Here is a 23502-nt window from a genome sequence, read left to right as displayed (position 1 = left end):
TTGAGGGTCCCTACTTGTTCAAATGTGTACAAATTGACGAACTTGGCACATTTTGTTAAAATTTTAATTTGTAAGTATCTGAATGCACAAGTCTAACATAAATATATACTTATACTAGGCCTAGACATCTTTTAGTGGGTAGGAATTGGGCAGGGAGTGAATGTGGCTAAACACTTCTCCAGTACTCAGAGAAAGGACTTGGGCCAATCAGGAGGAGGGACATGACTGCTGGCTTAAGCTTGAAGGACTTCCTTTCTTGTGGGCTCCAAAGAGTTAAAAGTAAGGTGAAAGAAGGGGCCTATTTTCCCTCAGACTTTCATGCTGGGCTTACCTGTGATGGATCAGGAGAAGCTGCATTCCCTGCCCAGAAAAATAGTTAATAATGTATATTTGTTATACATAATAACAATGGATCAATTTTAATCACCAAACAAAGCAGATTCTCTTGTGTCTGGCTCATTACACTGACATATCTTGTATCCATAGGAAATAAAATTATTTTGTTCCAAAAGCCATCTGGTTATTGAACTGATCTTCACAGAATGTGCACAAAGCTATGTATAACCATTTGCCTTGTTTACTTTTGCATGCTTATAATATCTTGTAAATACATTATCCACAGCAATTACATTTAACTAAAAAATAACAACGCAAAATAATTTAGATGAAAGAAAAGAGAATATCTAATCTCATAGCAATTATCTGTTATTATGCTCGAAAAGGAAAGATGCTACTGGACAACTAAACATCGAGCATTTGGAAAAAAGACAATAACCGTGGAGAATTGAAAATAAACATATAATATTAACCCCCCCCCCCATGCTATGTAGCTTCACTGATGCTTCAGAAAGAAAAAGGGCATTACTGCCCCTTTCAGTATCATAAAAAGTTAGGTTCCCTTTCTTGATTTTAGTTATTGCTAATATTAGAGAGATATGTAAAAACGGGGGAATAGCTTTGCTGTACCTGATCAGGACTGAAGGTGCATGCAGGTGTATCACTTGAAATGACACAGTTACCCAAGGTTGTATGGAGTCACGACAAGGAGCCAGAGTAACATTACGTTTATAGAGACTGTAATTTTTTGATTTGGGGTTATGTTTAATCTCTCTTTAAATTTGCTCAACTTTACCTGGAATATTTATTTCAGGGAAGGATTCTAGTTAATAATGTTGATTTCCCAGAAATAAGCATGGTATTCATTCAACTCAAGGGTAATTTGGGAGTTATTGTATTGGTATTTTAGGTAATGTGTAGCCAGTCTTAATAAATTTTTATCAATTTCAGTTATAGTTTAATAATAATTTATTTAATAAACTAATGATTTTTTCCATATGTAACAGCCTTCTTAAGAGATACAGACCCCCCTAACTGCCCTTAAGCTTTGTAATATCACACAGATGGAAACCATACATGCCAAGTTAAGTGCTTAATGAGCTTTGTTCTGGAACCGAAATGTAATAATGTATCGAGATATGGAACACTAAAGAAACCCAGTAAGCCTTTAACACATCAACCTCAGACTGGTTTCTCATTGTATATGTCATATGTATCAAACAGGAAACAGGAAGCCACATTCTTGAACTTGGTGGCAGCCAATGTGAAAAAAGCTGTAATTGTATGAATTTTCATTTTTGAGGGTTTTTTTCCACTAAAGTCTGGTGTTTAGGCTTACCATATTCACTCTGTACAGTTAAACCCTTAAGGACCTAGGTTACTTTAGTTTTCCCAGAAGAACCAGAGTATTTTTGTGTTTTATGTCTTTATTCATGTATTTATTATATATTTATCCACTCATTTAGTTTACCCCCAGAAATTTGGAAATAATAATTATATATGCTATGACCTTTAGCATGAGGGTCATAAGTGTCACTTTTAGGGATCTTAAGCATTGGAGCTCTCTCTGGTTATCATTTTCTGGCCTAGACTGACCAGCCTAACTCATTTCACTTTCTGCCAGACACAGCTAAGCCAGGCTCTGGAAACCTCCCCAGGACCAGGGCCGGCCCAAGCAAAATGCCGCCTGGGGCGAATTTTAAAATGCTGCCCCCCCCTTATCTACCCTTCCTCTCCCTCCGTCCTTGTCGCCCCCCCCTTATCTACCCTTCCTCTCCCTCCGTCCCTGCCGCCCCCCCCCTTTCTTGTACTTACCTTTCAGCAGTCCTGCGGCGAGTCTCCCTGTTCGGTCTCGGTGCCGGCTTGTAATGCTGAGCGCCGGAAATCTTCCGGCACTCAGCATTACAAGCCAGCACCGAGACCGAACAGGGAGACTCGCCGCAGAGGAGAGAGCGAGGGGCGCCGAGCGGTACTGACAGCGGCGCCCCTTTCTCTCTCTTTCGCTTTAAAAAAAAAAAAAAAAAAAAAGGCTTGGGGCGGCGAAGTGCTGCCCCTTCAAGAGTGCCACCTGGAGCGGTTGCCCCACTCGGCTCCATTGTCGGGCCGGCCCTGCCCAGGACAGTACACATGGGTCCAGGCATGTTTGCCACACTTGGCTCAGGGATCTTCTTTAGGGCCTCTCCTTACCCTGGGAGCAGGGGCGTACCTACAGTATTTGGCACCTGGGGCGGATCATGTATGTGGCACCCCCCACACACACACACACACTTTAAAACTGCATAGCTTCTATCATTAGGCAAACATTGATGGGTACAACATAACTGTTATCATTATATACTGAAGCAGACATTGACGGGGCTACAGCATAACAACTATCATTATTTACTGAGGCAAGCATTGATAGTGGTACTGCATAACTGCTATCATTATATACTGAGGCAAACATTGACAGAGGTACAGCATAACTGCTATCATTATATACTGAGGCACACATTGACAGTGGTACAGGATAAGCGTTATCATTATATACTGAGGCAAACATTGACGGTGGTACTGCATAACTGCTATAATTATATACTGAGGCAAATATTGACGGTGGTACAGCATAACTGCTATAATTATATACTGAGGCAAACATTGACGGTGGTACAGCATAACTGTTATCATTATATACTGAGGCACACATTGACAGTGGTACAGGATAACTGTTATCATTATATACCGTTATACCGTTATCATTATATACTGAGGTACGCATTGACGGTGGTACAGGATAACTGCTATAATTATATACTGAGGCAATCATTGACGTGGTACAGCATAACTGTTATCATTATATACTGAGGCACACATTGACAGTGGTACAGGATAACTGTTATCATTATATAATGAGGTACGCATTCAGGGCCGGCCTTTGGGGTGTGCGACCTGTGCGACAGTAATGTCCGCCGCTGGAGGAGGAGGCTCGCAAGGGAGCGGTATCGGAGGTCTTTAACAGACCTCCGGCTCCCTTGAGTGATTTTAAGCCGGTTCAAGGATCTCCCTTGAACCCGGTTTAACATCACTCAAGGGAGCCGGAGGTCTGTTAAAGACCTCCGATACCGCTCCCTTGTGATCCGTGCAGCAACAGCTGCTGTGCGCCGGGGTTTGTTGTCAGATCCCGGCGCACAACACTGAAGCCGCGCCCACCGCTGTCCGTGCCCTCTGACCCGGAAGAAGACAGAAGAACTGAAGAAGAAGAACGAAGAGGAGGAAAAGGAGCTGTAAGGAGAAAAGAGGAAAGGTAGGAAAGCATTCAGTGAGAGTGGATTGGTATATGTGTGGATTGGTATATATGTGTGAATTGATATATATGTGTGGATTAGTATATGTATGGATTAGTGTATATGTGTGGATTGGTATATATGTGTGGATTAGTGTATATGTGTGGATTGGTATATATGTGTGGATTGGTATATATGTGTGGATTGGTATATATGTGTGGATTGGTATATGTGTGGATTGGTATATGTGTGGATTGGTGTATATGTGTGGATTGGTGTATATGTGTGGATTGGTGTATATGTGTGGATTGGTGTATATGTGTGGATTGGTATACGTGTGGATTGGTATACGTGTGGATTGGTATACGTGTGGATTGGTATATGTGTGGATTGGTATGTGTGGATTGGTATGTGTGTGGATTGGTATATATGTGTGGATTGGTATGTGTGGATTGGTATGTGTGGATTGGTATGTGTGGATTAGTATATGTGTGGATTGGTATATATGTGTGGATTAGTGTATACGTGTGGATTGGTATATATGTGTGGATTGGTATACGTGTGGATTGGTATACGTGTGGATTAGTATATGTGTGGATTGGTAAGTGTGTGAGAGTGATGGGTGTTATGCTGTACCATTTCCAATGTCTTTTTCATGATCTAATTATGCTCTAAAAGTACATCATAACTCCCATCATTCTATACTGTTCCATACAGTGGCAGAGCTGGGAGGCAGAGGCCTTGCACCCCCACCGCAGGACTCCTGAAAGGTAAGTGAACTTCAAAGAGGGAAAGGGTAGATAGTTAGGAGGGGGTAGATAGGGAGAAGGGAGTGAGACAGGGGAAAGGGGGTAGATAGGGAGAAGGGAGTGAGAAGGGGTAGATACCGCAGAAGAGAGTGAGAAGGGGTAGATAGGGCAATCATACTCCTATCATGCCAAGTCTGCGAGTAAATCCTGGAATCTGGGTATGCCTGGGCATGATAGGAATGTGATTGCTGTTAATCATATATATATATGATATATATAGACTTGAAAACCGAAGTTGTTTGTGTGGTTATTTGGAAAGTCCCTGGAGTGCAGGTAACTATTTTTGGACTTTATATATATATATATATATATATATATATATATATAATATTATTTAATTGGTTCTCCTATTTTGGTGTGTTACTTACTTTAAATAAAAGTGTTAGATTTTTTATGGTGTTGGGGGGGTCATATTCGGTTTTGGCCAGGTAAATGCTGCACTTTTGGTTTCAGTCCAGAATTCGTTTCGGTGCATCCCTACTACTGAGCCAGACAATTAAGTGGTAGGCCTAGACCACATCAATGTATTGGCGTAGTATATAGTGATTGGGGTTTTGTTACAAGTTTTGTTACAAGTTTTTATTCCTTTCTTTTTTTGGGATGGGGGGGCGCCAGAGGAGTAGTCCGCACAGGGCGCCAGAACACCTAAGGCCGGCTCTGTACGCATTGACGGTGGTACAGGATAACACCTATCACTATATACTGAGGCAAACATTGACGGGAGTACAGCATAACACCTATCACTATATATTGAGGCACGTACTGAAGGTGGTACAGCATAAGACCTATCACTATATACTGAGGCACACACTGATGGTGGTCCAGCGTAATCTCTATCACTATGCATGATGCATCGAAATGAAAATTCTGGACCAAAAACGAAAATTCAAACTGAAAATGACCCCCACACACCTTTAAAAAAAAAAAACACTTTTATTAAAAGTAAGTAACACACCAAAATTAGACGGAAAAAAAATAAAAAAAAATATATATATATGATTGTTAACAGCAATCACAATCCTACCATGCCCAGGCAGAAACAGATTCCAGCATGTACTGGCTGACTTAGAATGATAGGAGTGTGATTGCTAACAGCAATATTCTGTGCCTTTCCACCTTCATTATGAAAGGAGGCATTCGTCTCTTTCACCCCGAGACTCCTGTCTCAAACCCAGCTTGTTCTCCAAATGCTCCAGTGCCTCAGAACCAACTAGCACGCTAGCATCAGATCGCTTGTAAATGAAAAGCTTAGGCCATTGACATTTAGCAGACCAATCAATAATCAGTGACCTAAAGTGTCACTGATAATTGATCAAATAGTAATAATGATGTATTAAAAAGAAATAATGTCATTTTTTGTTGTTAACAATTTGTGTATGTCTGGTTTTTTTTGTTGTTTTTTTTACTCTGGATGACCCCTCTTTCTCCCTCTCAAAACAGCTGCCACTAATGGGAGAGGGAGGGGATATCATGTCATAATGATTAAATCACGCCTATTAGAGTGTGTTTGAACTGCAGCAGAGCCTTAAATGACAGCAACTGACTTGGATGCACCTTTAACTTCCAGATCAGTGCTGGATTTTGTTAAATGTTGCTAACTATTCCAGCCCCCGCAATTACTTCCCAGCAACTCATTTTTCTACAACATGCAATTTTCTGGAGATTCAGCGTATAGCACATAGGTCTTACTGGCAGGACTATCCCAAAAAAACCTGGGCAGTTTGTAACTAAAACAAAATTATCCCAGTCTGAGAATGTAGAACATCGGCAAGATTGAATTCATCATCCACAAGTAAATGTACTTTCTGCTGTGGAAATTAAATACTACATACATCTCTGACATTGTCTGACAACGCATCCACCAAGATAAATTCATGACAGGTGATGTCAAAACAGCTCTTAGCTTTTTTTCCACATTGTAATCATTTTACAGGAAATTGGGCAAACATTTCCACCTTTTTTTCACACTGTAAAATGCTTCTGTTGATGGTCACCCAATCTACTATGAATAGTAATGACTCACTTTCCTTCTCTGATGATTACCTTTCATCTCATATATTCTTTCCTCACACAATGGGGATTTGTTTTTTTTTGTTTTTTGTGGGTAGGTAGAGCGTAAACAAATCCTTTGCAGCCAGTTCCTAGGAAATCCAGCGCATATTTCTGAAATGGACTGCCAGGGTTTGAAAAGCGTAGGCTGACTACTCATTTAAAGGTAACTTTTTACTTAGGTTCACATATAATGCAAGTATACTAGCTTCACCCCTCCACGGTAAAGCTTGGAGATGGAATTTTATACACAAGGCTTGAGTACCAAAGTAGCTCTGTACCATCTGTGTCCATACTTTGCATGCAAATAAAAGGGACATTCACCAGTACATAAACGCTTGTCTGGAGTGTTGGCAGCTATGACAGTCTGCGAACAGGGCCTCAAATGTTATATCCCTCCTGCTCTTACCATGTTGTGCTGGCAGCATGGGCAGGTATGATAATATTTTGGCATTTTACCATGCCCCCCAACTGTCCCGATTTAAGCGGGACAGTCCCAATTTTCGGTCTTTGTCCCGCTGTCCCGCATATCCCTTCCTCTGTCCCGCTTTGCGATACTCACTTCAGGTGCAGCTGCAGGGGGGCGCACAGCCGCCCGATCAGCAGCTGCAGCCTGCAGACTAGTTGGGAGATCACGATCTCCCTCTAGTCGACTAAACATTAGGGAGCGCTAGGTCTGTCACTTCAGACCTCACTGTACTGCGCGTGGTGAAGAGAGGTCTGAAGTGGCTGGCCTCACGCTCCCACCACAGGATGTACCCTACAGGATGGAGGCTGGAGGAAAAAGGATGGAGGAAGAGGTAAAAGATGGGGAGAAAGAGGTGTAAAGGCAGTGTATGTGTATGTATGTGTTTGTAAGCTTGTGTATCTGTATGTGTAAGAGTGTGTGTGTGTTAGGGCATTGTATATGTGTGTGTGTGTGTGTGTGTAAGGGCAGTGCACATGTATATGTACGTGTAAGGGCAGTGTACATGTATGTGTGTGTGTGTGTAAGGGCAGTGTATATGTGTGTGTAAGGGCAGTGTATATGTGTGTGTAAGGGCAGTCTACAGGTATATATGTGTGTGTAAGGGCAGTGTACATGTATGTGTGCAAGGGCAGTATATATGTGTGTGTGTAAGGGCAGTGTACATGTAGATGTGCGTGTAAGGGCAGTGTACATGTATATGTCTGTGTGTAAGGGCAGTGTATATGTGTGTGTTAGGGCAGTGTACATGTATATGTGTGTGTAAGGGCAGTGTACATGTATATGTGTGTGTAAGGGCAGTGTACATGTATGTGTGTGTGTGTGTGTAAGGGCAGTGTACATGTATATGTGTGTATGTAAGGGCAGGTACATGTATATGTGTATGTGTAAGGGCAGTGTATGTGTATATGTGTGTTTATGGGCAGGTGTGTGTATAGGCAGTGTATATGTGTGTGTAAGGGCAGTGTACGTGTATATGTGTGTATGTAAGGGCAGTGTACATGTATTTGTGTAAGGGCAGTGTATATGTGTGTGTGTAAAGGCAGTGTATGTGTATATGTGTGTTTATGGGCAGGTGTGTGTAAAGGCAGTGGGAAGGGATCCTGGGTGGGAGGCTAACATTAATTTTAAAAAATCTGCTGCTGTGGACTACTCTTTCAATGATGCTCAGCCAGCATTATGGTGGACATCTGGCTGGCTGAGAATCATGGGAATTTTAGTTCACAGCTAGCATCTGCAGCTTTACTGTTGCTGCCATTCCCATGACGCTCAGCCAGCATCATGGAAGTAGTATGTCTGGCTGAGCCTCATGGGAATTCAATTCAATGTGTTGATTATTTTTAATATGCATGACTGTGCTGACAAAAACGAAGTGGCGATGCAAGCGGGACATTTTAAAGTGCAATTGCTTGTATTGGTGAGTTCCGCGAGATTTTAAAAAAAATAAAAATAAGTGTCCCTCTTTCACATTTTGAAATGTTGGGAGGTATGTTTTACCATAAGCATGAATTTCATTGCTACTTCATACTGAGCCACCATAGATTAGAAACAAATATGTTAAAATCTCAGCAATATTTTATGATGCCTAGTATATTAATGTTTGAATAGATCTGTAAAGCCTTGATAATGTTTGAGAGCAAGATCATACTTTTTTCTTCTGCTACTGTGCTTGCAACTTATTTGTTAAATTTCACTATGAATTAAAGAATTGAAAGGTTAAACAATACACTATATACTGTGTGCTTACAGCTATTTATTTTCAAAGGTTGTCATAACCAATGTTATGTAGGCTGCAGAGAACAACCACATTGAGTGGTTTGCATCAACACTATATTTTACAGGTTTGTCTGTATCATGTGTTTTTATGCACACAAAAGAGGGTTTAAAAAACGCAAGTCTCTAGCTAGGAAAAGTGCTTTTACCAGGGATGCAACAACTGAAAACAGCCAGAAATTGGCCATTGAGGGCCCGGGGCTCTTTGTGTTTTTACTGTCTTTCACGGAGAGGAAAGGAGAGGATGGATTCTACATTGGGCATATCTCCTAAGTATCCCTCTTTAGGAGAGACAGATTCTCTTTGAGGCCCATATTCCTGTTTCTTGCCCAGATGTCAGAACTGTCTCTATAAACAACAAAGCCTATGTTTTTAACTTAAAGAAGCCGTATTGCCCACACTTTCTGTCACAGGCAGCAGTGAGACAAACTGCTTGCTTAGCAGGTAGCCTGCATATTTAGAGATGTTTTGTTTGCATGAATGAGCCCTGCTGGCTCTCATCTAGCACAATGGCATGCCAGGTTGCCAAGGTCTTCTGACTCCACTACAATAAGAGAGTGCCTCTCTGGCCATTTAAAACAGTTCAAAAGGTATGTACAATATATGATACATTTGAAGGAACATCCGTAGTATGGAAATTAAGCTGTGCTTGTATGATAATTTGTTTTTAAGACCTAATAGTGTGCTTTGTATGGGAGCATGGGGTTCTAAATGTAGTAAAGACATCCCTAAATAACACAAGCGCACTAAAACAAAATCTAGAGCTCTACTTCTCTTACTATACCACCTTTATGCCACAAAGGGAAGGCATGTGTATATATGGGCAAGCATTTGTAAGATGTGTGTAGGTAAATGTATGTATTTTGACAGTCTATAGAATGAATAAAGGGTGCGACTGAGTCAGACTGAGAGGACCCCTGACCAAGAGGAGACCGCTGTAAATGCAATCTGGGTGCCGAGTAAATCCTGTGGATCCAATCTGGGCAAGGCCTGCGTCTGTCTGTATTATGGGTGCTGTGCAAATTCTCGGGGTGCAATCTGGATGCCTGGGCAACTCCTGTGTGTGCAATGTGGGTGCTCGGGCAAGTCCTGTGGATGCAATCTGGATGCCGGGCAACTCCTGTGTGTGCAATCTGGGTGATGGGGCAAGTCTTGTGGTTGCGATCTGGGTGCTGGGAAAGTACTCTAGATGCAAGATGGGAGCTGGGGTAAATCCTATGGATGTAATCTGGGTTCCAGAGCAGGTCCAGTTAATGCAATCTGGGTTCCAGGGCAGGTCCTGTAGATGAAATCTGCGTGCCAAGGTTAGCCTTTGGGGTGTGCGACCTGTGATCTATGCCTTCAATTTAGCAGTTTCATGCATTCTTTTTTTTAGATATACATGCAGTGCTGCTTTTGCGTGTGATTCTTCACTTTGTCTATTATTATTATTATTATTATTAAACTTTATTTATAAAGCACCGACAGAATCCGTACTCATACCTACAAGGTTGGGTTTGTGTGTTATTGACTTGATCTATACCTGCAATTCTGTGTTTCCACATGATGTTTATTTGATCTATACCCAAATTACACGAGGAGGAAAAGAGCTGTAGCAAAGTGAGAAGGGGACACAGGGGCTCTGGATGTGATGGCAGTTATAAAAGTTATGAGAGAGAGGTTGTGCCAAACTTATCTTAAAACAATATCAGGTTTACATTTGCACAAGCATTCAGTGCGTGTATACATTAATAACAGGAAAACTATTTCCAAAACACAAAAAAGATTTCTGTGCACACCAGCTACTAAAAATTAGAGGGAACCTTGGTGGGCAGCTGTTGCTGGAGAGGACTAAGTTGCTAATCACAGCCAACTCCTTCTTATCCAAAGATAGTTTGCGCGTATATTACCAAATGAATGGATGTTCCAACGACATATAGAAAACAATGGATGCATTGTGTGTGGCTCAGAAGTTGGCATAAAAACAATTATATCAAGGAAATGACGTATGTCCTTGAAGACTTTCCTCTCTGTGAATAAGGAAGGATGCCAAAATAAATATTACATACAACAGCTTAAAAGTGCATTACGCATTTTCAGCCTCCACCCAAGAAAACCTTTTGGATTTATAATTTTACAATGCCTCCACTTTTCCCTTTGTTTTGGAATTTAAATTTAACTTAAAAGTATAAATCTTGAGTATATATATGTGTATATATATATATATATATATATATATATCACCCCTAACATTTTTGTAACTATTGTATTATATATTTTATCAACACGCATATATGCGTCTGCTCTTGTAAGCATACAAATTGCTCCCTGTATTTTTGATTCCTTTTATACTGAAGATTATTTATATATAAAATATTTCATATACATTTTCTGTGATTCTTATTTAAATAAGGATTTCTATATATATATATATATATATTGAAACTACAGGTTACACTATGTTTGCATTTTTTTTCTTTTTTCTTTTACATGTATACCATCACCTTGTGACCTGGTCGAGTATACAAGAAGAAATTATACACTTTTATGTATAAGTATATTATTATTATTATTGATTATTAACACGTATGGTGATTTGATACACATTTAGTATTTCTAAGCTCACCTACTCTCACTTTTTTATTTTTTATTACTGATTCTATTGTTACCTTTGCAGGTATACTGAGCCTATTTGCTGCTTTTAAAAACCAGAAAAATGCAGCTTTCAATTAAAGCTATTTATTTCAGTGTCTTAGGTTCCGTGTTCAAACCAGGACATGCTAGCCAGCAGGTGTTCTAGGATAAACTGCTGATCTTATAATTAACCTGTTTGAATTGTTGATGTGATTTGCTTATTATACCACCTATTCAGGCAATGTTTATCCCAAGATTGAACTTGGGACTCCTTTCAGATAGGCAATGCTAACGAATCCATTTAACAAGACGTATGGCTTTCGTTGCCACCTAGCCAGAAAAATTCTGTCTCAAAATTGTGTATTTACGAGACACTTTACATGTAAATGTTGTCCAGCTTTATAGAGATTGTATGTCAATAAGTAAAATAATTCTAGAATAAATTCTATATGAATGAATGAATGGATGAACTATAGAAAAAGATCAGCAACCCCAGACCTCTACCTTAAGGTACCCCGACAACAAAAGAGATGAAGACATACCAAAAGAATGGATGCAGGTCTAGAATGAGAACCATGACTTTTGTCATAGAGGGGAAATGGATTGGGAGTCAGGATACAAAGACTAATAAAATGCAATGGGGTATTTTACCTGTATGAATATATAAACTGTACAGTTTGACCATAGATGAACGGATGAGTCATGTGATTCCTACTAATGGTCAGCTTCAATGTTATCAGAAGAGAGCCACAATGCAATACATTTAATATGGACGTGTATTACTACTAAGTATTTGTGTTTGCTTAGTCAGTCACTTCCTTTTAACCTTTGCTCGGATTTTTTCAAGAAAAAAAACGCTTTACATGAAAAAGTCAGATAATGTCAATGATGTAAGCAATATCAAGCACTGCAGGTCCATGTACACTTTTTGAAAAGTAGTCCACATTGGGTGTAGGGGAATTCAGGAAAAATGACATAAAATGCGCTGCTTATGGCTTTAGGACATTTGCTGTCCAAGCTGGAAAATAAGTTCTAAAAAATAACAAATTATATTTTTTGCTAGATTTTTATATTTTTCTAAAATGTGACAGTTCCTCCTTATTTTTTTTTTATTGTGGTCATATATTTGCATAATTATTTACATAATTACATTACTCTCTTTGTCACATGACAACTACTACTAGTATTTATAGTGCATATTGCACAATCCCATGTGTAAACAGCACAAAACTAGCAGGAAACAGATAAACTGTTGTAGATGTCATCCATCTGAAGTTCCTCAATGTGTTTCCCTGGGTTGTACCCAGCTTCTTCAGGAGGTAAATATTCAAATAATTCCAGAGATCAAATGTGCTTAAAATACTATGCATAAGCAATGATACTGTGCCATTGGGATTTTTTTATTTGTTTTAGAACCGAGGAATAAAAGGATTGGTTTTGATGAGCCTCTGTGATCTTGACAATTTGTGAGTGCATTGAGAAAGATTTCATTCACTATATTTTTTCTTACAATATTACACTATGTTTATGTGTTTATGTTTTAAATTTGTATAATTGCGCCCTGATTTATGAAGATTTGTTTCTGATAATAGTATTGGGGGAATACTTAAGAGGGTGCTGTGAAAGGGTATTCACACTTTGTGAATCACTTAGGGTGTGGTGTCACTAACGTTTTGTCAGTTTTAGTACCTATATAGCGCCTTTCTCCCAATAGGACTCAAAGCACTTTTAGCACACAATCTCAGAATTAACCGAATCGGCAGCTGAATAATAGATGTTACATACCATGCAATTGGTGCCATCTTTCAGTCTCCTTTACTGTTTAGGCCTATGGCCATAACCTACCACACCTCAATCCCTTTGCCCAGGGATGGACTAAGGATAACGAGGCGGCCTTGGCATTTTAAGGCAGGTGGCTACCTAATGACGTAAGTGTGGCAGCCGGCTGGATATGACAGTCCACATGTTGTGTTTGCTCGATGTGCCAGATGATCAGCCCAAGCCTGCCTTTACCAAATAACTTTACACAATCCAACTGTGACTATAAACGATAACACAACAAACGGGAAAATGAGGAGCAATTGGGAATGAAGTTTACCCACAGCAGTCCCAAAAAGAACAGGGGAGGTCATTCTCCAGCAGTCCTTACAGTTCGTCATGGCATAGACAATTCCATCATTCTTTAGCATTCTGGGAAGATGACTAGAGGCTTCCAGGTCACAAGAAGTAGCGTCACAACTAGTAGAGGATCATGAGTAGGTGAGTACTTGTGTGAAACTTTAGAAATAAATGATAAAGTTAAAATTTAAGAAACATTCCATTTTGCAACAAATATTACATATATATTTCTTAGAACCATACGACAATAAATAAAGGATACAAAACTATGGTATGAGTCCTCCCTTAAAGATAAAATGGTTGTCCAGGTGCAACCTCCTTGCTCACAGAAATATTTATAGCAACTTGCTGCTATAGGCAGAGCCGGCCTTAGGTGTTCTGGCGCCCTGTGCGGACTACTCTTCTGGCGCCCCCCCATCCCAAAAAAAGAAAGGAATAAAAACTTGTAACAAATCTTGTAACAAAACCCCTATCACTATATACTACGCCAAACATTGATGTGGTGTAGGCCTACCACTTCATTGTCTGGCTTAGTAATAGGGATGCACCGAAACGAATTCTGGACTGAAACCAAAAGTGCAGCATTTACCTGGCCAAAACCGAATATGACCCCCCCACACCATAAAAAAATCTAACACTTTTATTTAAAGTAAGTAACACACCAAAATAGGACAAAACAATTAAATAACAATATTATATATATATATATATATATATGATTAACAGCAATAACATTCCTATCATGCCTAGGCATACCCAGATTCCAGGATGTACTCGCAGACTTGGCATGATAGGAGTATGATTGCCCTATCTACCCCTTCTCACTCTCTTCTGCCCTATCTACCCCTTCTCACTCCTTTCTCCCTATCTACCCCCTTTCCCCTGTCTCACTCCCTTCTCCCTATCTACCCCCTCCTAACTATCTACCCTTTCCCTCTTTGAAGTTCACTTACCTTTCAGGAGTCCTGCGGTGGGGGTGCAAGGCCTCTGCCTCCCAGCTCTGCCACTGTATGGAACAGTATAGAATGATGGGAGTTATGATGTACTTTTAGAGCATAATTAGATCATGAAAGACATTGGAAATGGTACAGCATAACACCTATCACTCTCACACACATATACTAATCCACACATATACCAATCCACACGTATACCAATCCACATGCATACCAATCCACACGCATACCAATCCACACGCATACACTAATCCACACATATATACCAATCCACACGTATACCAATCCACACGTATACCAATCCACACATATACCAATCCACACATATACCAATCCACACATATACCAATCCACACATACTAATCCACACATATACCAATCCACACATACACTAATCCACACATACACTAATCCACACATACACTAATCCACACATACACCAACCCACATATACCAATCCACTCTCACTCTCACTGAATGCTTTCCTACCTTTCCTCTTTTCTCCTTACAGCTCCTTTTCCTTCTCTTCGCTCCTCTTCTTCAGTTCTTCTGTCTTCTTCCGGGTCAGCGGTGGGCGCGGCTTCAATGTTGTGCGCCGGGATCTGACAACAAACCCCGGTGCACAGCAGCTGTTGCCGCGCGAATCACAAGGGAGCGATATCGGAGGTCTTTAACAGACCTCCGATACCGGTCCCTTGCGAGCCTGCTCCTCCAGCGGCGGACATTACTGTCCGTCTCTTGAGGGGTGCCGGGTGCTCCCCTGATGAGCTAGGTACGCTGCTGGCGGCAGCGGTACGCTACGGTGGCGTCGGACCCTGCGGTGGCGTCGCACCCTGCGGCGGCATCGGACCTCGCGGCGGCGCCCCCTGGAGTGTGGCGCCCTGTGCCGTCGCACAGGTTGCACACCCCAAAGGCCGGCCCTGGCTATAGGCTACAAAGGATAAAACATGTGTTTTTTTTCTTAGATTTATTTTCTATCCTGAATTTAAGACAAGACCAAGGGCTGATTATGGCCTAAGTCTCTACATCATGAACTATGGGCAGACTACTTTGGCCAAATGTTTTTTTTGCCGTTATTTTATGTTGCTTACAGTTGCAGGACATGCATACCCCAGTACTCTTAAAGATGGTCCGTTTATTGCAACTTATTCTTTGTTGTCCCTTTAAAATTGAAGCCTGTAAATCTTCTATAGACATTTTGTAGCAAGCAGGAAAACATATTGTGCTGATTTACAACTGCCCAGTCGTTTTGTTAATATTTATATTTTCTATTGTTTCGTCTGCTTGCATATCTCTGCTACCATGGTAATCACTCCTGGTGCTTGAGTAAGGCGGTGACCTAAACTCCAAGGGAGACAGACTTTCAGAAAGTCTGATCTTAAACGCGGGTTCCACAATGATGCCGTTAAAGTGATGCAGGCACTATTTTAAAATAACTTCTGCAATTGTCTGCCCTTCTGATAAGGGATGAATCATTATAGTTTTAATAATAATGTTGCTAAAATTAACTGGGTGTAGCTACACATGGGAAAATATAATTCAATTGTTCATCTGCCTCCTATTTTAAAAAGATATACATATGGCACAGATTATGAAGGTATTAATACTCAAAGACAAGAGTGTGTCGTTGTGTTGTGCTGGTAAGCCCGACATCACCAAACCAAGTTTAACTATCCAGTAATCCCTTATTTAACTGTTTCAACAAAAACCTAACATGATGACTAGAGGTAAATTAACCCTTTCGTGACAACGGATGATTTTATTTTTTTGTACTCTTCGTGACAATGGCTGTTTTAACATTTGTGCGGTTCTCGTGTTTAGCTGTAATTTAAGTATATAGTGATGCTGTAAAACCCAGGGAGATGATTAGATTGGCATTTGGGTACAGGTGCTATGCAGCTTATACATATGGATCCCTGAGGTGGAGCAATTGGAGAGCAGGGTGGGCCAATGATCTGTTCCCCCGTTCTGTGGAAAATCCATGCCTGATTTTCCAAGAGGCTAAAAGTCTGCAGGATCCAGTCTGGGATTCCTATGGGGCCGGCATCAGGCATGGGTGCTGGGCATTAAAAACCTCTAGAGCCTGATGATCAGATAGACTGTTGGGGAAGAGGCAGTTTCCCTTTGCTCCCAGGGCAAGGTGAGGCCCTGAAGAGCATCTCTAAGCCAAGTGAGGCGATACCGGACTGGAACTGTGTGCTGTCTGGGCCTGGTTTAGCTGGGTCTGGCTGGGAGGTCTAGATAGTGGGTGATTGGGCTGGTCAGTCATAGTATAGTTAGAGAGGGATCTAATTGGGAGCTAGGTTGTTTCTTTTTATGATTTAGTTTTGGGGTGTTTAATTTGAACGGTTAAAAATAAAGCACTGTTTTGCTGCAAGTTGGTGTTCCTGAACCTGATAGCCCTAGAGGACTGTGCTTAACACCCCTAACTGTGACATTGTATGGCCCTCATGCTACAGGGTTTGTCACAATATATATATATATTTTTTTTTATTTTTTTATTTTTTTTACTTTTTTACATTTTTTCTTTTTTACTTACCGTATTTCTCCAAGTATAGAAATATAAGACGTATAAGACGCACCCCTATTTTTGGGGGCCAAAATTAAAAAAAATTACATAAAGTTATTGTACTGGCTGCCTGTGCATGATATGAGTGTGATTGATGTTGGCTGCTTGCAACTGTTAGCAATCACACTCCTATCATGCTCAGTACATGCACATCACTTTCAGCCTCCCTCTATGTATGTATGTACATACATACATACATACATACATACATACATACATTTACTCCCCAACCTTACCTGAACTGCAGATCTTCTGCTGCCTCTCGCCGACTTCCGTGGGGGCCGCTGTTTCCCCTCTACCTTGCTCGATGCGGCTGCACAGGAACAGGAACTGAGCGGAGTCACGTGATGCGATGTGCATTCACGTGATTCCACTGGGTTCCTGTGCAGCCGGGGCAGATGAAGGTAAACAACAGTTAGTTAAAAAAAAAAAATCTACCACCACTGTATAAGACGCACCCAATTTTTACACCCCAATTTTTTCTAAAAAAAAGGTGCGTCTTATACATGGGGAAATACGGTGACTCTTAGAAAGCTGGGCTCCATTGACTTGCATGGTAAAATGCAGTACCTGTATTAAACCTGCAAGGGGAGCCAGAGTTCTCAGGAGGGTCTGAAGAGAACACCTTGAAAACTTGTTTATTTTTTTTAACCTCGCCAGTGGCAAAATCTCTTGCAGTGGTCACAGTGCGTCCTGGGATGGGTGTTCGGTGTCTCGCTATCGAGGCATTTCAGCTACACCATTGAAGCTCAAAAGCTCTTCTAAAAGGGGCGTCCGCTGCCATACAGTGTATGGCGGACAGACATGGCCCCTGATACTGATCTCGGTGTTGCTGAATGCCTCAACATCGCAAATCCAGATGGGAAACACATATGAGGAGCATTATTACTGCCAGCAGGGACTTATATTATATGATATGTGATATGATAGGGACAGCAATGCAGAGGTGTGGAATATGGTAATAACTAGGAGCATGGCAATACACAGCCAAGTTTACAAACTAAGTTTCTTTCTGCTGACAGAGATCACATGTGCGAAAGATACTGTGAAGACCATAACACTGAACCTGCACAGGTCCATTTAAGAATCAGTCAGCTGTAAAAATTTACATAATGGGAAGCACAAGAAAATGAAAGAGATTTTAATTGTTTTCAGTGATGTACTGTATATAAATGCTATATCCATCACTGAAAAAGGCAGTTTATCTGTATGAATTCACTTATTGAGCATCACACTTCAGGATGGAAACATAAGGGAAGTATTACTATAATAATTACCTTCTATAAATAATTCTAAAAATATTCCACACTAAAGTAAACCATTGTTAGCTTCACTTTCCATGTAAAAAAAGAGTCTGGCTAACCATGTAGGAGGTTTGTGTAACTGCTAGGAAAGTATGCAAATTATTAGATTACAGGGTTAAAGAACATACGCACTAGAAGAGAAAAAATAACTAAATGGAGAAAAAGTACAGGAGATAAAATTCCTCTATCAGAGATACATGGTTTAATAAAACTCCTATAATGAATTGGAACCTGTCTCCTTCTTATGATTGCTTTCAGCATTCCCGCATTCCTTCTTCTTGGCCCACGCATAGCTTGGATTCCTCCGCACTTTGCTTTTTGCTCCAAAATGAGGCAAAACCTGCCAAATAGACTCATTCAGAGTCCAAGCAGACCAGACATGAAGTGTTCACGAGCCATACCTCACACTTTAGCTCACTGTCTGACAGAACTCTAGGGCAGCCAAACCTACTCTGTCTTATAGGTAATTGTTTCATGGTTTGTTTCCACATTTCTAAATTGGCAGAGAGGGATGTTTTTTTTCTCTTGATCTTTTTGATTCTTTTCTTTTTTTAAATAGCTATAGGAAAAGTGTAATAGGCAAAAAACTCATTAAAATGTATGTTTTTTATTCTTAACCATGAGCACAAACGCATGGGTAAGTTAATATAAAGTCCAAATATTTTGTAACACAAATTGATAGTGGGGAGCGTCCTATTATAGTGGAGACAGGTAAGCAATTATGGTGTATTTATCTAGGAATTAGCTGGCCTACAGGCAGGGACTTCCCTTCCTAAGGTATGCATACCCCAGTGTAAGCACGTAGGCTACTGTACTAATATATCAAATAATCAATAATGTATTACAGTCAAGCGCTAAATTCATCTGTGTGATTGAAAGAATATGGACTACTACTAGATGTCCCTGGTTATTTAAGCTTGTTTGAGCAGGGCCCTCCTCACCTGTTGTCTCTGTAAGTCAATTTGTTATGTTACATGCTTCTTATTATGTCTTGTCTACCCATTGTACAGCGCTACGGAATTTGATGGCGCTATATAAAACAATAAATAATAATAATAAGTCCACAATAGGTCTTCTATAAAAAGGACTGTTTTTCATTTTTTGTGAAACTTTGACTGAATCTGTCAAGAGACCCAATCTTTATTTTAATCAATAGGTATACATTGTATAATGTGCTGTACATTTTGTACAAAGAATTTTTTTTCCACATTATAATTGTTAAAAAACTAAAAGAAACTTTCCTTGAACATTTTATATAGCCATACAATTATTGTCTCCTCCCCCTGCAGGTACATTTACAAAGCTTCGAGCTGGATAGCAATGGTTATCCATAAGAATAAAGTATAAACTGAATTATAGCAAACTTCCACATTAAGAATGCTACTATGGACCAGCTTCAAGATTAAAGCTTCCTTTATTTAGATGCACCATGGCTCCATCCACACCTCTTTATTGTAGTGGGTTTGGGAAATTAGGTAAACAAATGCATTCATTTTGTCACTCTCCTGTGAATATTTAGGGTTGGGGATGTGCTATTCACTTGTTAATTGGTAATCTCTAGCTGGCTCCTAACAGCCTAAGGACCTACATTTCTTAAACACTGATGTTTAACAGTTCACGTGCAAATGTAGTTAATCGTTGTTGATGCTGAATGCGTATGCTCAAGTTACCCAGGGTCACTCAGTAGTGCTTGGAACTTGAAAATTAGCCACATATATTGGTGAATTCAGCTTATAGGCAAGAGTGATATATATCAAAGCTCATTTTCACAAATATGTCAGCAACAAAAGAACACTAATTAATCTACAAAGTACAATATAACCAGGCCAGGACTGACCATCTGGCACACCAGGTAAATGCCTAGTGGGCCATTGCCCTACATCACTCCATACACACCTGATCTACAGCTCTAGGAGCAAGTTGGGTGCTGTAGTGTGCGGCCACTTGCTGGATATGCTAGCCCGCACCCTAGATGAGCACAAAAACATAAAGTGCCGCCTGCCGTATCCAGCCATCAGACACAATTAGGTCATTATCCCCAGTCCAGCGCTGAATATAAGCTTCACCTTGGAACAATATACACATAATAACAGCACTGCGGAACATAATGATATAAATCAATAAATAATAACAGACATAAAGATTATTCATTTCACAATGCAATTTTGCAATGAAGGACGACCATAACGCATGCATTCCCCATCAATCCCTCTCCTATACTCTCCCTTCTGTTACAAAAAAAATGGAATGGAATTTGTATTGACAACACACAGATGTCAGTCTTATTCTTCTTCACGGTTATGGAGAGTTGGTTCTCCTATCATGCTATATATACATACCATATGGGCACTCGTTAAGTGTGTACTTATATTGTGTACCATTACCCAGGGTCTGAATGATTTTTGTGATTTACTATGCCAGTTCAGTCTATTTTCAAAATGCAGAACAATAAAATGTAGATGTGTGATCCAGTGTTGCAATAATTATTAAAGTTCCTAAAAGAAATATATTTTTTCAAAAATGTACGTTTCTCATGCTGTAGTCTAGATTACAGCTCAGTTTGTTCAAATTGCCACTACCTGCAGAGAGTTTAGAAGGGAATCAAACTATTTGCTATATCTTGGTTTCGAGCTCCAGGGGAACATTCATGTGTGCAATTTACTCATTTTTTCTGGAGTAACATTTTTTCATTGGTTACCATTGGGTGCAGATGTTTCCAGATTAGGTGGAGTTGAGAAGGTGGAGCACGCAATGGGTAATGAAATCTCTTCTGTGATTTAAATGCAACAAGGGTTATTATCAAGACAAAGCTGGGGACAACCATAGTGCAAATGGATTCCCCTATATATGTCAATGGTAAACATCCCATTGATATGTATATGTTTCACATGATAAATATTGACCCGTACAACAGAATTAACTGAGAAAAATAAACCAGTGAGACACAATTTGTAGGACTTCATCAACAACTTCAATTAGGCTAAAAGTCATCCATCAGTAACTTTGTTTCAGAAGATGCCACCTCAGTAAAAAAAAAAAAATGACACTCATCTAGAGTGGTCATCATCCCCAGTCCAATTATCATTTAGCCCAATGCCATCCTTGATCATGTGTACTTTGGTTTGCATAATGTCATGCGTCCTAACATTTGCAGGTAGAAAATAGCCCCTTTTGATACAGGTGGTGAAGCTGGGGGAGTACCTCATGGCCACACCATGACTTCTCAGCTATGGCCGTTGGTTTGTCATATGAGGTTTTTTTCTAGATCACGTTTAATTTTACCTGTTGCTGACCTTCATCTATAGTACTACCATGTGGTATGTGGGAAGTAAAAGCTCAAAGAAGGAAATCAACGACCTCACCAAGTGTATGCAGAGACGACGTTTTAGGCGATGATTAGCAACATGGAAAAATTAGATGTGTCCTGGAAAAATGGCCGATAGGGCAACGCTATAGCAATGGGTAATGGAAAAGTGTGAAGTAAAGGAAAGACTTGTTGCTTTTATTCTTGATTACTTCCAGTGGATGGTGTGATTACTGTGGGTACTAGAAATTCATAACCGCCAAATATTGTGGGCTCCTATTAAAGAGACACATAGGGGCAAGCATAAATTATTGTGTGATTCTAGTGCCAAAAAAGAGCTATTCCCAAAATAAGGATATTTACTTTTTTTGAGTATACATTCTTGTACTCGTATATCTTAATGTAAACCTTTCTTCAGGTGCTGTGTAATTCTTGTGCACTTCTATAAGGGTAATGTGAAATAAACTGCCTGAATGTCCCTGATAATCTGGTTTGTGAAGGACTTGGCCCTTATGCTGTACAAAAGCACATACTCCACTTTGTGTGATACTTTTGGTGCTTGTTTAAGCCTAACAGCTGCAACACTTAAAATTTTAAAAGAGAAGATAAGCAAAAAAGCCAACAAAGAACAAACAGCTATCAACATGGCCAGTTAAAAGAGGCCAACACAGACATCCCTTTGTCTCAGGGGTAGGAACCAACATTGCTCATGGTGGACATTTACTGGGGTCTGTGGCGCACAATTTAATCATGTTCTATGGACCTTCACAAACTATGCCTAGGACACCAGCGACACTTCAACACTTCGCCTGTCCCTATATATCAACTTTATGTTAAAGTTCCGAAGGGGCAGGCTTTGGGAATCACTGCTGTGTACAATAGTCTGACAGGTCACAGGAAGCTCTTTTGTCAGAGCTTTGCTATGTGAGCTCTCCCCCCCTTTTAACTACATTTTAGTGAAATGATGCTATGTCCTGATATAGAAATACGGCTGCGTGCTAGGAGCGTGCGCAGCTCACAGCACACAAGCCAAAAGGATAGACGTGACCTATTCTTCTTAGACGCGCCCACCCCGACCAATGGGAGCGAAGTATGCAAATGATGCTTCCATTCTGCACTGTGCTACCAAAACACACTCCTCAGATAGCCGTGCGGGCTCCCAGCGGTGTGTATATGTGTATGTGTGTATGTATGAGCTGCCTGTAATCTCTGCCACTCACATACCCCCCCAGCCTGGACCCAGCAACGCAAAAATAGCCTGTGCGTCCCAATGCAGGCTCTTTAACTGCAAAAGAAAGCCAGCCGAAGGAAAACTCAGAAAGATGAAGTACAAGGTGAGCCAACGCTTAACTTTTTTCTTCTTCAACTGTTATATGTTATATACTCTTTAAAAACTGCATAGCCTCCAAATCTCTCACTGTATGCTTTCAGTGTAGATGTGTGTGTAGGTATGTCCTCCCCAACCGTTTCTATCCTGTGTATTATATAAAGAAAGGTATGGATTGTCATATTAACAGCGTTACGGATTCTGCCAGCGCTCTGGAAACAAAATGCAATGCCATTGAATTTTGTTTTGTAATAGTAACACTATTGTGGAGTTCTGATCAACGCACACACACGTTTCAGCAAAGGGTTAAAAGAGTATTAGCCGTTCGTGTACCCGCTAATGTGCTGGTGTTGTATACTGCTGGAGAAGTTGGTTAGGGGGAGATCTGCTACTGTGTACGCGAGCTGCACACACTAATCCCTGCAGACAGAGATGTGTCATTGAAAAGCTTTCATTAATAATATGAGCCTGCAAGGCTCCCAGCTCCTATTTGGGAGTGAGACTTGGCCAAAGGTTTAACCCCTCAGTACAAAGAAGTGCTGCCTGTTCTTGAGTGACGTCATGCCAATCACTCATGTTAGAAAGAATGTTGGTGAGACAGAGGTTAACTTTATA

At 40.4% G+C, this 23502-nt stretch overlaps 1 protein-coding gene across 1 annotated transcript in view; it reads left to right on the top strand.

Annotated features, from left to right (window-relative positions):
- LOC149302695 (enhancer of filamentation 1-like) overlaps positions 1 to 23502 on the top strand; it is a 122603-nt gene that overhangs the window by 79232 nt on the left and 19869 nt on the right. The window lies entirely within an intron of this gene.

This window comes from Sceloporus occidentalis, unplaced genomic scaffold (assembly GCF_023333645.1).
Source record: "Sceloporus occidentalis isolate IW3139 unplaced genomic scaffold, rSceOcc1.0.p SCAF_18, whole genome shotgun sequence".
NCBI lineage: Eukaryota > Metazoa > Chordata > Lepidosauria > Squamata > Phrynosomatidae > Sceloporus > Sceloporus occidentalis.
The sequence above is the reverse complement of the archived record's forward strand: the minus strand, read 5'-3'. Positions and strand labels throughout refer to the sequence as shown.